The sequence below is a fragment of the Varroa jacobsoni genome, unplaced genomic scaffold (genome assembly GCF_002532875.2).
Source record: "Varroa jacobsoni isolate VJ856 unplaced genomic scaffold, vjacob_1.0 scaffold_448, whole genome shotgun sequence".
Taxonomy (NCBI): Eukaryota; Metazoa; Arthropoda; class Arachnida; order Mesostigmata; family Varroidae; genus Varroa; species Varroa jacobsoni.
In genome coordinates, this window is record NW_019213350.1 from 446,187 (window position 1) to 459,830 (window position 13,644).

The window sequence follows — 13,644 nt, forward strand, 5'->3', positions numbered from 1 at the left end:
CTATACCGCTGCTCGACTCTTCAGTTTAAATTAGTTCAAGAGAACAAAGCCGAGCTGAAAGACTAACAAACGACACGTACAAGAAAAGACGGCGAGAAGCAGCGAGTGGATGACCCGCGTCCGCCGCCGCCGCCTTGACCGACAGTGGATGCATTGGCAGGCCTTCGAGGTGAACGATCCCCATAATCGCCTAAACGGCGTAGCTGCTTCGACGGTAGCAGCGAAGAACTAACAGCTGTGGATCTAATCCCGTGCGCAGCACGCCAATCTGCCGCTTCGACCGTTGCCTGGGTTCGGCAAAACTGCCGCTCTCGATTCCTCTTTATTCGGATCCTGTTTCAGGTCGACACTGGTCGCAGTTACCCTCATTCGGGTACCTTTGCCCCTTTCGCGCGGCCAAAGCTTTTTTCGGAAAAACAGCCATGTGCGGACAAAAAAGATCGAACACGCTGCTCAGCGGCCCTTATTCGCGCTGCGGTGGGCAGTTGGCTAACCGGCAAACTTTCTGGCGGCTCGCTCGCGCACGCAACGCGATGGATAAAACGCTAATAACGGGCAGGCAAAAGAACACAGCAGGGACTACTTTGAGAAAACATGTGCTGCTGGTTCTTTACAGCATACGTTTTTCTCAGCATCAAATTGGTTCCGAACTATGATTGTTGCAGGAAGAAATTGCAAGTTCGCCTGCTGGACCCGCAATACTTAATGCTTTGGTGTTGCTACGAACGACGCTGCTAATTGTGTCGGTTTGCCCCTCAGACCACTATAGAAAAAAAGGAAAGCAACTATGCTCTTATGGCAAGTCGTGGCACAGATGACGACCACTGCTACTGGTACCGGCGTTTTCCGTCTTTGGCTTTTTTACCCGGACTCACACTGCAGTCGAACTTGTGAACTGTTTTCGTTCCTCTCTGCCAGACGCTCAATGCAATTATGAATGGAATATCGCCGACGAGTAAGATGGACGTCAAGTTTTGGCAACTTTTACGGCATCAACCACATTGCACACACACGGGGATTGCCAAAGCTGCGGCAGGCCTGAACCGAACGCGGTGATCCTCTTGAAGCAGGAAAAAAAATCCTTTTCGTACGAAAGCATATAAAAACACATAGGTCCTGCCTTTATGTAATGGGAACAGTGAGCAGGACTGCAAATTCTAAAGAGAAGCGACGCACTACTACGTGGGTCTGACTCAATGCAAAGCATTTGAAGGGCAACAGGGCCAACCGGTACGAATAAGGCAACTGCAGTAATCAGTAGCTGGAAAAGTCAGGAATTACACATTGCCTGTCTTCGAGTCAACGCAATATCATTTCTGGTACTTTGAAGGACCATTCTTGTCCCTGATATATGTTTGTTAATGTAGGACGAAATCGAAAGAAAAAAAGTGATTTGTTTCGAATCTAAACAGGACTTAAGGCCAAAGCATTGCGAGGTAACGCGTAAATGAGAACATATTTTACGAGTTTACCCTTGACATAGACTTGTGTACTGCTGTTTGAAGCACAGGGTGGCGTACGTTTATCAATTAATCAAACGTATACGTTAATGTCTATGTCGAAATCAATTCCTGTATTCTTCTTCCTGAATGTTCCTTCGTTGCATTTTTGCACCGCTTGTTGCTTAGTGTCTTATTTTTAGCAATTAAGTGAATGCTGTTCTATTGAAATTACAATTTTCGTATAATGACAGGCTGTAAATTTGTGCATGACTGCCATTTCTCGCGTCTATTAAGTAAGCCTGTCTGGTAAGGAAAATATCTGATCGGATACTTGACTTGTATACAGCGGATATAGCTTGCAAATCTGGTTAAGCCTTATCAGGTTATTTTTCGTAACGAAAAGACTTCATTTGCTACTCGTGACGTCATAACAAAGCTAGTCCACCAGAAATGGCCTTCGCTTGGTATCTTTTGTCCCATAATGAACATGTAATAGTAAAAAACACTGCGTCGTCTTCAGATATGCACTTTTTTCACGTTTCACCTCTTCATCATTTTTAATACGCGTGAATTTTTTTTAAACAGAAGCCAATGATCATTTTGAGCACAGGGCGTTTGAGACTGCTGTGGACGCAAAATTTAATTCTGCTATAATTGTTTGACTCTCTAACGAGCTTACACCTAATTAGTGGCTAAGGTCTTGAATTGAAGCTGTAGTCACGATTAGTGGTCATTCTATTGAATAGTCGCACATATAACTCATTGGAATATTTATTTTTAGTCATATACCACCTTAGTAGCAAGGCATAAGAAAAATCCGAATTTAGACACCGCTGATTCTATATGAATAAGCGACTTCTACCTATTAGGTTATTACTCACAAATTTGATTTCAGAAAAGCAGGGATGTCCATCACGATGACATTAGCACCGTTTAACATTAAAGTCACTTGAACATTCGTCACCCTCTAGTCAGTCTCGCTAGACCAATGGTCGAACGCCAAAAAGAATTACATACTATCATAATAACCCTTCGCTTCTGCTATGAGAAACAGTCAACATGAACGGCCACTCATATAGTTATCACCCGGGTAAATAGTAGCAGCAGCAGCAGCAGCAGCAATAGGAGGAGCAGCGTGAACTGTGACTAGAATATATTTGACTTGTCTCTGGTCTTTTGCCGTGTCGTTGTGCGTGTACGCCACCTACTCAGAGCATATCTATTAGTTCTTGGGCTGATCAGAATAGCAGGCTGCTGCAATGGCCGATCGGAGATATCTGCGATGTTCCGATGCCATCTCCCGCATTTTGTATTGTGTTCCTTACGTATATACTCTCCCTTGCACGAGCCTAAAATTCACGACCTGTGTTACTAACATTGGTGTGTTGATGATAACCACAACTTCTATCCCTCAACTATCGGTTACAATTGGCTTCTCTGTAGCATCACCGCGCTCGTCGATGTTGAACGAGCCGGGCTGATCGGTTGGTTCATACTTGCGCATGCCCGACTCGGCTTGTGAGTTTGCTTTTCCATCGACGTACTGGCCTATATGCGAATGAGGTAGATGCACTAAGGGCTCGGCGGGGACGCGTTTATGATGAGTAGGGAAAATAGCCCCGAAAAAGCTTCAGTACAGACACCAAAGGGGCAAATGATGAAGCGTGCGACGAACCTTCGATAAGGAGACAAACTCAGCAGGAAAGAAACAGATAAAGAAAGTACTAACGCAACAGTAGCACTGCAACCCGTACTATGGCAGCATATAACTGCTGACCACAACCGCAACGAAAATAGAAGTATATTGAAAAAAAAAAATAGAAGCATGTACGGGTTGCCAGAAATCGAGACGAGAAGACGCAGAGAAAGTAATGAATGACAACCCCTAACGATACTCACTTGTGACTTGTTAAAAACCTATAATTTCCTCTGCTTCGGTCCTTAAATCGCACAAGTAATGAGCGTCATTGTGGCGAACTTCTGTGCATATCTCATCAAGACTCTATGTCTAATCAAGGTTTTTAGCGGCGTTAAAATTACAATTTCTACTGCTATCAATCACTCCCGCTTAGCGAATACGGCTATGAACTAAGACAACTCTTTGCGTAGATACACTAAAATGATGAAAGACACATTAACTCAGGCTGTAGTATGCGTGGTCGACGTACTGGCTATCCATAAATGAGATTAGAGACGAGCGGGCTTGTGGACTAGCATAGAGTCTGGCCGGGTAGAATAGCTGGGCTACTTGGTCAAGAATCGGTAGGTTAGATCACCTTCTGGCCTTTTGCCGACTTGCCTGCCATCTCTTCCTGGTAAAGCAAATGGTGAAGCACAGTTTCTCCGTGTCAAAAATGAAGAGAATATCTGCAGATACTCACTCAATTGCTCGAAAGTGGGACGTGAGGTGCTTCAAAAATACGAGAGCACAGTATAATATAGTATGATATAGCCACGCGTTGATGTTCAGCTACAGACATCTGAAATGCCTTCCTGCAGTCGGAGTTGCGAAAGTTTGTTTGCGTCCTGTATAGGAATTTTCCAAGTATCAGCCACCCGTTTGGATCCGGTCGTGGATTTACCAAAAGACGAATGTCAAAACATGACGTCTGACGTATTTCGTCGTTTTCATGGATTCAAGACGACGCGTTTTTGTATGCCAAGTTTAATTGATTGAACCGAAAAAGCCAATTATTTTGCCCTCAATTTGGATTCGTTTCCTGCCGACTCTTTAGCTCTTATTGCTTTCCACGTGAACATACTTATCAATTGTTCGTTAACGGGCATCACTCACTAATACTCGTCATGGGTTGCCTTATGTGTATACGCCTCATGTCCTTAGAAAACAGGCCTGAATGTCCTTATATATTCGGCCGATATGCATTGGACAGTAAAGACTGTACTACTCTATGTAAGGCTGAAATAATTCTCCACGGTAATTGCGTCAATCTCTATCCTCGTCTAGTGTACTATAATCTCATCTTCGTTGGGGAATAAATCATCTATTGGGGCCTCTGTCCTGCTACGAACATACCTTTTTATATCTTATGTAAACGTTTGGTGGTGCAAAGGAGTCTGTTTGCTAACTGGCCTGCAAATGCTGGACATGGACATCTCTACGTTTAACGACTTACCCGTACAGCTACAAGCACAACTCGAGGAAGCAAGCAAGATACAAGGCTCGCTCTTGGTTTTCCCAGAGTTGCGCCTTTCAAGGCCTGGCTTCTAGGTTAACTAAATGTGACAGTGACCAACCCTAAAAATTATCGTAAACAAGAGCGCCCGTACGGTTCTATATCTAGTTAGATTAGGGGTCTAACTACCGCTATTACTACTTTCTCTATTATTACTGCTACTATTACTGTCACTTTGTCAATACTAGCTTCTTTTTACGAGCAGAATAGGTAGGCCGTAATAATATATTTGAAAATGCTAAATCTTTTTTCGCACAATGTTTCATGAGTTATTAGAAGAAATTCTATTAATCTTTCTTGTTTAATTGCTTTTCTATCTAAGAATTGACCTTTTTTTGTATACTTCGTTAAAATCAAACGTAATATATTCTATGCGTCGGTTACATTGCAGAAAACTGCCCTTCGAACAGGTTTTAAATAAGATATACCCTCAACACTGATTCTAAGCCATGCTTCAGCTTCAGTCTAGCTACCAGTGAAATATGTTTTACCTTGCTATAACCATTGTATTCTATAATTTGCGATACATTTACGTACGGGCGGCTTGATGAAACAAATACAGACAGATCTCTCTGAGCGCATCACTTATATCCACTTGGTGCTACCTTGAGCCGTACATCAGTAAATGATGTCATTGACAATACTCGCATGTCGACCCGCTCGCTTGGGCTTACTTACTAAACTTATGGGTTCGACTAGAAGCCTTAGCCGTAATTCGGGCAAAACTGTCGTGTGCGCGAACAACGTCCGCCATTAATGAAAAATCGCATTAGACTCCCTACCGCATATTCGGACATTTCCAATTTGATATAGCTTAGCCGATTCAAACGAAGGCGTGAATTCTAATTGGAACGCACCGCTATCTGTTTGTAGTGTTATTACAACAAAGAAGCGATACGGGCCGCGTGTGAGACGAGGATTTTAGATTCTGAAAAGGAGGCGCTTGCAGCCAGCACTTGTAGCCTTCAGATACACGCTACATGGAGGTAAAAAATGTTTGCGTCCTAATCTGATGTCCTTGGACAAACAACCGTAGACGAAATTTAACTAAATGCCGTCGAACTTCGCGGCTGCTAAAGCCAAGTTTTTTTATGTACTGATTTTTTTATCGTAATACTCGCTATCGGCTGGATACCATCCAGTTACTCCTTTCTCAAGCAGAAACGCAGAGCGCCAAACTTCTCGTGTGCCCTGTACTTCCTGACTCCCTATAATACTTTCTACTTAGAAAACTTTTCTGGAATAACAGTCTGGATGTTGCTGGCACTCGAAAGGAACAGTAGCCGCATCTGGGTCTACCACAATCGCAGCGAATGCGTCTAACTTTATATTAGAACACGCCAAGAGCTCAGACGTGTGCCAGGGCGGATTGGTGCTTAAACCAATACTACTCGTACAGACACCATCCAGATTCTTCGCACCGATCTAATCTGGCCAATAACTATTCGTTGTCTGCTGAAACCACAACTTCGACTTCGAAATGGTACAGATGCTAAAGGCTGGCCTTGCTTCGTCGACCACATGGCACCAATCATCATTTGCATACGATGATTAGACCGCTTTGTAGGCGGACTTTCAGTAGGATGATCGGCCTCTGATTCCACTACGTCCACATGATCTTCCGCCTACCTGTCAATGGCAGCCATTGGCGTCGCGAACTGCGAAAATCAACTCGGCAGCCCTTGTCGACCAGGTTCATCCCAGACTCTGACAAACGTCTAGTCCTCTGAATGTCCCAAAGTCGTGATCGATGTTCCGTAGTAATTTCAGAAGAATATCAGCGCACCCAGTAATGCGTTACTTTTATGTTCCCAACCCAGATCTGATCTAACATTCGGAACCTCCACGAAACAGCCACTACCTAGTCTAAGAGTTTCGACTCACGAAGACCAGAAGGCTCAAGTCTGAGCCTACCTATAAACGACTGCGGCCGAATTTGTCTATCTGGATAGATTCACATCATTTTCGAGCCCATGTATCTATTACAAATATTTAAGATGTGATCTAGTTGTATCGATCTTCAGCTAAACTCCTTTAAGCCCGATTAACATTACGAATAGGACCAATTTAGAACAAACATTTCTTATAGCATCCTTCTTGTGGATGTTTTTTTATTGAGTCTATTTATAAAATGCTTTACACATACGATGCTGGCAAAATAGATTTTAAAAACGAAAACGTCCACAAAATGATATTTTAAAAATGGCAGACTTTGCTTAGTTGCCTTGACGGTTACGCTTGAACCCCTTGCTGCATACCCTTTAATAAAAATAGGCCATTTTCTATCATAGTTTAATAGGGCAAATAGTTTTCTCTGTGCATGAGTAACCTTTAGTCACATTTGCTGTGTTTAGGCAAAAAAAATTATATTCAATTAACTCTAATGCAAAATATACAGACCTAGTACATTGCTAAAAGCGAGTGTTTATCTGTTTGCAGTATTTTTGAAGTACAATATTGTATATTGCGTACGTTAGGACGTTTTGGTTCTGCATATCGTGATCGAATTATGCTGTCGCTCAACACTGTCCTATTAATATAATTCACCGGTTTCTTAAGAAAACATCATTAGAAAATATGTATTGATGCCATATATCCTCGTACGTTAAGGTTTTAAGGCCAACTATAGAAGACGCTGCAGAGATTTACACGACGAAAGGATTATCGGTTGCCTTAATCGTCGCCTGCCTAATTGCTTGTTTTGTCCTAGCCGGACTCATTTAGATTTGCTGACACATTGCTGGGCTTGATACTACGATCGCCGAGTACTTTTAAACGACTCGACATCGCTGTTATTAAAGTGAGCATGTCTGGAACTGCTGCCATATAGGGATTCAAAGTGTACTAATTCTATTATCTGTATGTATGAGCATTACTCAGTTCCACGCTCCGTACTTACAGAAAGGCTCCGGCTAGATACTAGTAAGCGCAGAGCTATGCCTACAGGATACAGTTGTATCGCGTAATTTCCAGGACCTCAGTTGTACATAAAGGTAAAGTCTCTAAAAAAAAAACAAAAAACAGAAGCGGTACTTGGTAGCTTGTTCTTAGTGCGGTATGATGTTCCTTTGTAGATCACTTGCTAGTAACCATCTGCAGACCTACTACCCGTCTACCTTATTACGTCATTTGTAGCAGTGGATAAGCTCTAACCAGAAGCTCGTGAATGCGGGACGACGCCCACAACTAATGTCTGGTATAACACAGACGTGTAATAAATATAGATAAACGCAAACGAAGCACGTACTACTCCTGCAGATCCACGTACTATGAAGCAAACATTATATTGACTATAAGCATACTGCACAGTACATCAGTGAAAAAGTTTTGATCGTCTTCGTGCGTTCACACAACGAGGCTACCGGCAATGCTTGTTCGAATAACCCCTCTCAAGACGATCAGTCTTCATTTTGCACGACGCAAGTGCGTTTGTGTTTTCTCTAATCGAAAACGTTTCATGTGCACGCGTTAGTCTGTTTTGCTCTGTTGTACTTTTTTAGGAATCGACAAAAGCTTACCATAAATCCATGAATCCTAGAACCCCACCGGCACTTTTGCTCAGTCAGCTTCTATCAACCATTACAGAATGGAACGGGCCCTTTCTCGTCACCATCTCGACAAGCAACGAGAATGAAACGTCTTCGCCTGGGAAGATTAATAGTGTCTTTGAAGACTAGTAGATATTTCTTGTTTCTGATGACCACATGTTTGCCTGGCCCTATGTTCGCTCGCATACAGAGCTGTCGTAAGGTGCCGTATTGGGAATAACAATCGTTTGATCTGCCACTATTCCCTACCTATTCGAAAATAAAGCCGATTAATGAAACCCTGTGGCGGCAAAGTATCATGCCAGCAGACGCTATTCTAGCCGAGACCTGTTATCACAGAAATTGAATAGAAATATATCCATCTAGTCTGATATCATTTCTTCTGTACAAACTGTATTGCAGTTTGAGGCTGGAATCTCTTTGGAGCTAAGATATTTAAAATGTTTGCCATCGCGTCAGTACCCTTGAATGCCGATTTAACTAATATTATAAACGGGAGCTGTCTCCGATTGTCAGATCAAACGTTACGACATGTCAGTTCGTTCAGAAACGTGTCAAAGTATGCCGAAATGAAACCTGTGAACCGCCGAAGCAAATGCGACAAACCGTTCGTTCCTTTCGAAGCAGATGACAATGAGCGCTAGAACAGTTTAGGCTAATGGTAGACAAATTCTAGAGTTTATTGGAACGTTCTTAGACGTTGGGGTGCCAAGTCATTCAAGTTTCAAATGTATTATGTAAAAGAGGCAAATTCTAACCTGTACTGTTAAAATTATTTCGCTTCCATTTCAACTTTGCAGGACTGACAAAAATATTTAGATATTTGTGTGTAAGACCCACCCGCGTGTGTGTGTGTGTGTGTGTGTGTTTGTATCTCCATGAATGTATGTATGACAAACAACACGGTGACAACGCTAATAGAGTTCAAGTTTTATGTAAGACATGCTTCTATTCAATACATCATATGGTAAACATTTGGCAAGTCGTATTGAAGCTTCAGGACGTTCAGCCTATGGTAACGTACGCATCTTAAACATCAAGTAGTGCTTTACTCGTGGTCTGCCTCGGATTGCTATATTCTTGAGTACCTTTCGACATCGTTCGAATATATAATTTTATATACGACGTCGCTGCTGCCCTAGTGCTTGTACGATCTCGCTAGTTGTGACCTTGTGAGAACTGATAGATCTTGATATTGGATAACATGATACTAGATATGGCAGCTGATACGCTCAAGATGATCAGTTGCAGGTAGTTACTGAGGGTTCAACTCTCGTTCGGTCTAAAATTTTTCCTTGTAGTTTGATTATACCGAGCGTGAATTTCCAGGTTAGGGATTGCATAAATGATTCACGATCATTGTCCATAATTATGTGTTGTTGAGTGATCTATTTACAATACAAACTTAATATATATTGTTAAAATATAAAATAATTAGACTTATTTTTGTATATAGGCGATAGTAGTACACCAATATAGTTCGCAAGTGTGTGTGTCATGCACGATGTTTCTTTCGAACCGTTCTCTGAATCACTGCACCATATGACGCACTTTCGGGCAAGCGGGATATATGTTTCCTTTTTCTCCTCCTTTTCAGAACGGTTCTGCGTTCTAAAAACTGCGTTACTATCAACCAACTTCTAACCTGTTCCAGAAGCAAGGCTCGATTTTAAACCTTTTGCAGAAAGTACCAACGGAAATGATGAATTTATATACACTGCTCTGGACGCACATAGGGTCCGTGGTCGAAACATTTGGGCCTACATGTTCTACGGATCTGTTTCGCATTTTTTTCGAAAAAAAAAAAATATATATATATATATACATAAATGAATACATATGCCGGATATATTTTCTAGGGTCCATGTAGTAAATTCGGCAATTGTAGACGATCCCTGTACATAGGCGAGGATGTTGCTTTCTTAGAGTCCAGTAGAGCTGGTGTTACTCAGAAGCGTCAAGGGTTGCGATTTGTTCTAGTCACTACCTCGGGTGCCAGTAGCAAGAACACCTCTACATCTATTGCCACGAATGAGTGGGCAGGCAGGCAGGCAGGCAGGCAGGCACAAATATTGCATTTTCGCTATGAACAATGCCTTTACGAAATGTCAAACGGAGCCTACTTGACATTTAAACAGAACAGAGGTAACTGAATCGTTTATCTTCAAGTAGATTTTCATTTACGCCCGCTTCATACGGCATACGTCTTGGTAACAGCCGACCGTTCTAGCTAACCTACAAATTAGAATTTTCTTCATTTGCAGAAGCTGCTTGTTCTATTAGCACTGTCGGAATGAAGTAGTTTCTTGTTGTCAGTGTTCCAGTTTCAATACGGCAAAATAAGCCCGAAACAGCATTTTTCTAATAACTTAGATGTGTTTTGTTTGCGTCACCAGTAACTTTAGGAAGATTTTGGTTTTTGATGTTGACAGAGGCACGTTCGCAAAGCATGACGCATATCTATTCATACGTACATAGAATTATCGTCGGTGTCTATACAATTAGTAATGGTACTAAGACCTATTCTACATGCGTATCTATTTACTTTTGCTAGGATAGCAGCGTCTCAGTATTCGCTTAACGTAGCAAATAATGGTAGAGAAATCCAGTGCTATGTATTTAGGGTCGAAACTAGTATGATTCGATTTATTGTTGTAGAATAGGCAAAGTATATATGTAATGGAGCCATATAATTTCAATTCTGTTGGCCTTAAGCTCTCTAGATACATCGCATTAAGCGCCACAAGTCAATTGTGAGACGAAATCCACCTGATCTTCGAAACCCGTAACCGCTGAGCCTAAACAACCTACGCGTCGACCTCGCAGGTGTAGATTAACGATTGTAACAGCGACAACGACTGTTATATACACTGGCTAGATAGGTTGCATGCACTGTTTTTTTGCATCCGGTATACTACTAGTAGTACGTCGATTGAGGGGACACACGCCAACGGCCATTGGATCAACATGAGAATGATAAACCCCGTAAAGCAATCTGCGACCAATACGACCAAGTGTGCGTCAACACGCGCATACTTGAAATACGTGCCGGCGTAACAAGTACCTCACGCATGCAACGCGTCTGCTGCAAGCGGTACTTCGAATGGCGCAGGGCGTAATAGTATTAACACTTGTTTTTCCCCAACAAATCTCCTATGAATGGCCTCACATCTGCATATTTCGTCTCTCAGTATTGGCTCCGATTCAACTTGAATGGCAAGTATCCAGCCATACTGCTTTTGATAGATGCAATCCTAACGTGATATGTTGTTATAATCGTTATGCGATGGTGTTATAGTCATGTTAACATAATCGTGACTGTTTTTGCAGTAGTACTACTAGAAGTAATCGTTTTATAGCGTATTCGAAGTTATACGAGCAGAGGTTGTTTGGGCCATCCTTGAGCTTGTCGTAACTTTCTCTGTAATTTTATCCGATGTCCATAAAGTCATATGAGAAAAGTTTACAGCATTTCAGGCCATGATCGTAGAAGCCTCTGATCGTCGAATGAGGCCAGGCGGTTTTTTCTTTTCTTTTTTTTTTTTTTTTTTTTTTATAACAAATGACGCATTTTCATAATAACATGAATATGTAAAATCAGAACACCAGTAAAAAAGAAGACAGCTAAACATTACCAGCAAAACTGACATAATTCCTTTATATATGTACCAGCACATACTTAACTGCTACAGTACCGTCGTTTGTAAACTACAAGGATCATCTCTGTAACTTAAAATGTTAGAAAAAAAACTTGGAGAATTTAAAAAGTATTACAGTTTACGTACGCTTACCTTTATCATTAAATAAATCGTAAACAGAATAAATAAATAAATAAATAAATCAGAAAAGATTTTCGTGAATTACGAATAGTTGTCTTCATTAGATTTGTAGATATGAGCTTTAAACTTTTTTTTTTTTGTACCTATATCAGATTGTACTCTACTTAAATGTGTGCAGCACTCTATGTGGTTGATCACAGGTAAATCCATTTAAATGTTAACCCTTTTAAAAACCTCAATTTATTTTTATTTCCTAAAGTAAATTTTTTTCTTCACACGTCTATGTTTGTATCTTATGGATAATGTTTTTGACATGTTACCCTTGGTCATTCACTAGTCGGCAGACAAACTGACCTTTTCGTTCTATCAAATCATCAAACAGTGATTGCCAGGATTATCAACTCAAATGACAAACGAGCGAAATGTCCCCGTTTTTCATTTTGAACTTCTCCTTTAGCTTTACCTAGTGGCAAAAGAACCGTAACGACCCTCTGCATCTTCACTGTAGTGGATCTCTTTTGGGGTTCTTCCATTTATCGCTGAATCAATACGACCCGCCATTGGCCTTTCGGTACGGCCAGCTTAAGCCGTCATACGTGGTTGCAAGAGGTGCTCTTTTCCAGACCGCAAGACAGATTGCCGACAAGCAACGTGCGGCTGTCTCTGGGCCAGGCCTTGTCTCTGATCGGTATAACGGCCAGTAGCTCTGCCCGCAAAACTTCTTTTTGAAATCTCATTCTTATCGTCTACTAGTTTTGCCAGGTTCCTAGCATATTTGAGCGAAAATTGGCGGCCGGCACTGCAACACTTCTTATCTTGTGACCCTATCGTAACCGTACTTCCTTCAAAATCAAACGTCCTCGCTCAAGTCATATTCGTTCAATATCATTCCTGCAGTACCGTATGCTGCGGCGGAGCCGCTCGTCAACTTCTCTTCTAGATATTATTCTCTACTTCCTACTCTATCTCGCCTCCGAGGGTAGTTCCTCGTAGAAAAAAGACCTCGTTTGCTTTCGTCCGCTGCCCATCTGTGGCCTTGTCGACAACCACTCCGCTAAATGTTCTCGGTCTTATTAAAGATATAACGATTATGATTATTATTAGAGAGCCATGTAATAGTTTTCTCGCTGGACGGAAGTGGGTTTAGAACTGGTAACGAAAGACAGCTGTAGGCTGCTAATTATTGTTCGCCGTCTGTGATGGCCAGTAGTCCTTTACAGCCTTTAAAACCAATGGTAGTCGTCGTAGTAATCGTCTGTGCTGGGGTCCGTGCTTGTTTCGGCTGGCCAATTCTGGGCCGGATACATATCTCATCTTGCATTCGCTTCCGGTGAGAAAACCACTGTTGAGCAAGCACCTCGCTTTCCCACCTCTCGTCTATGTCGTTTGCTTTTACTATGCGCCGCTCAGGGTCGAGACTCTCCATCGGTAGAATGGTAATGAGGAAGAAAAAATGGAACGGACGACAGCTTCGAACTCGGCAGCTAGCAGGATCGCTATCATCATCAGCTAGATGTCTTGGCTGAGGGCTAAATACGTAAACAAAGAAGTCTTGTCTCTGTTGTCATATTGAGACCGCACAATAGCTAACGCAGCTGCTGTGTTTGTCATCGATTCGATACTATGCAGATGCAAGAAGACATAGATGTTAGCCTTATATAACGGCGATAATAGCCGCCGT

The 13,644-nt window shown here is 41.9% G+C and overlaps 1 long non-coding RNA gene across 1 annotated transcript in view; it reads right to left on the reverse strand.

Moving 5' to 3' along the window:
* LOC147753480 (uncharacterized) overlaps positions 1-3,283 on the reverse strand; it is a 33,133-nt gene extending 29,850 nt beyond the window's left edge. Inside the window, exon 1 of the long non-coding RNA XR_015311102.1 lies at positions 2,324-3,283. This is a non-coding gene — a long non-coding RNA (uncharacterized LOC147753480). The remainder of the gene's footprint in view (positions 1-2,323) is intronic.
* Between the last annotated feature and the right edge of the window lie 10,361 nt (positions 3,284-13,644).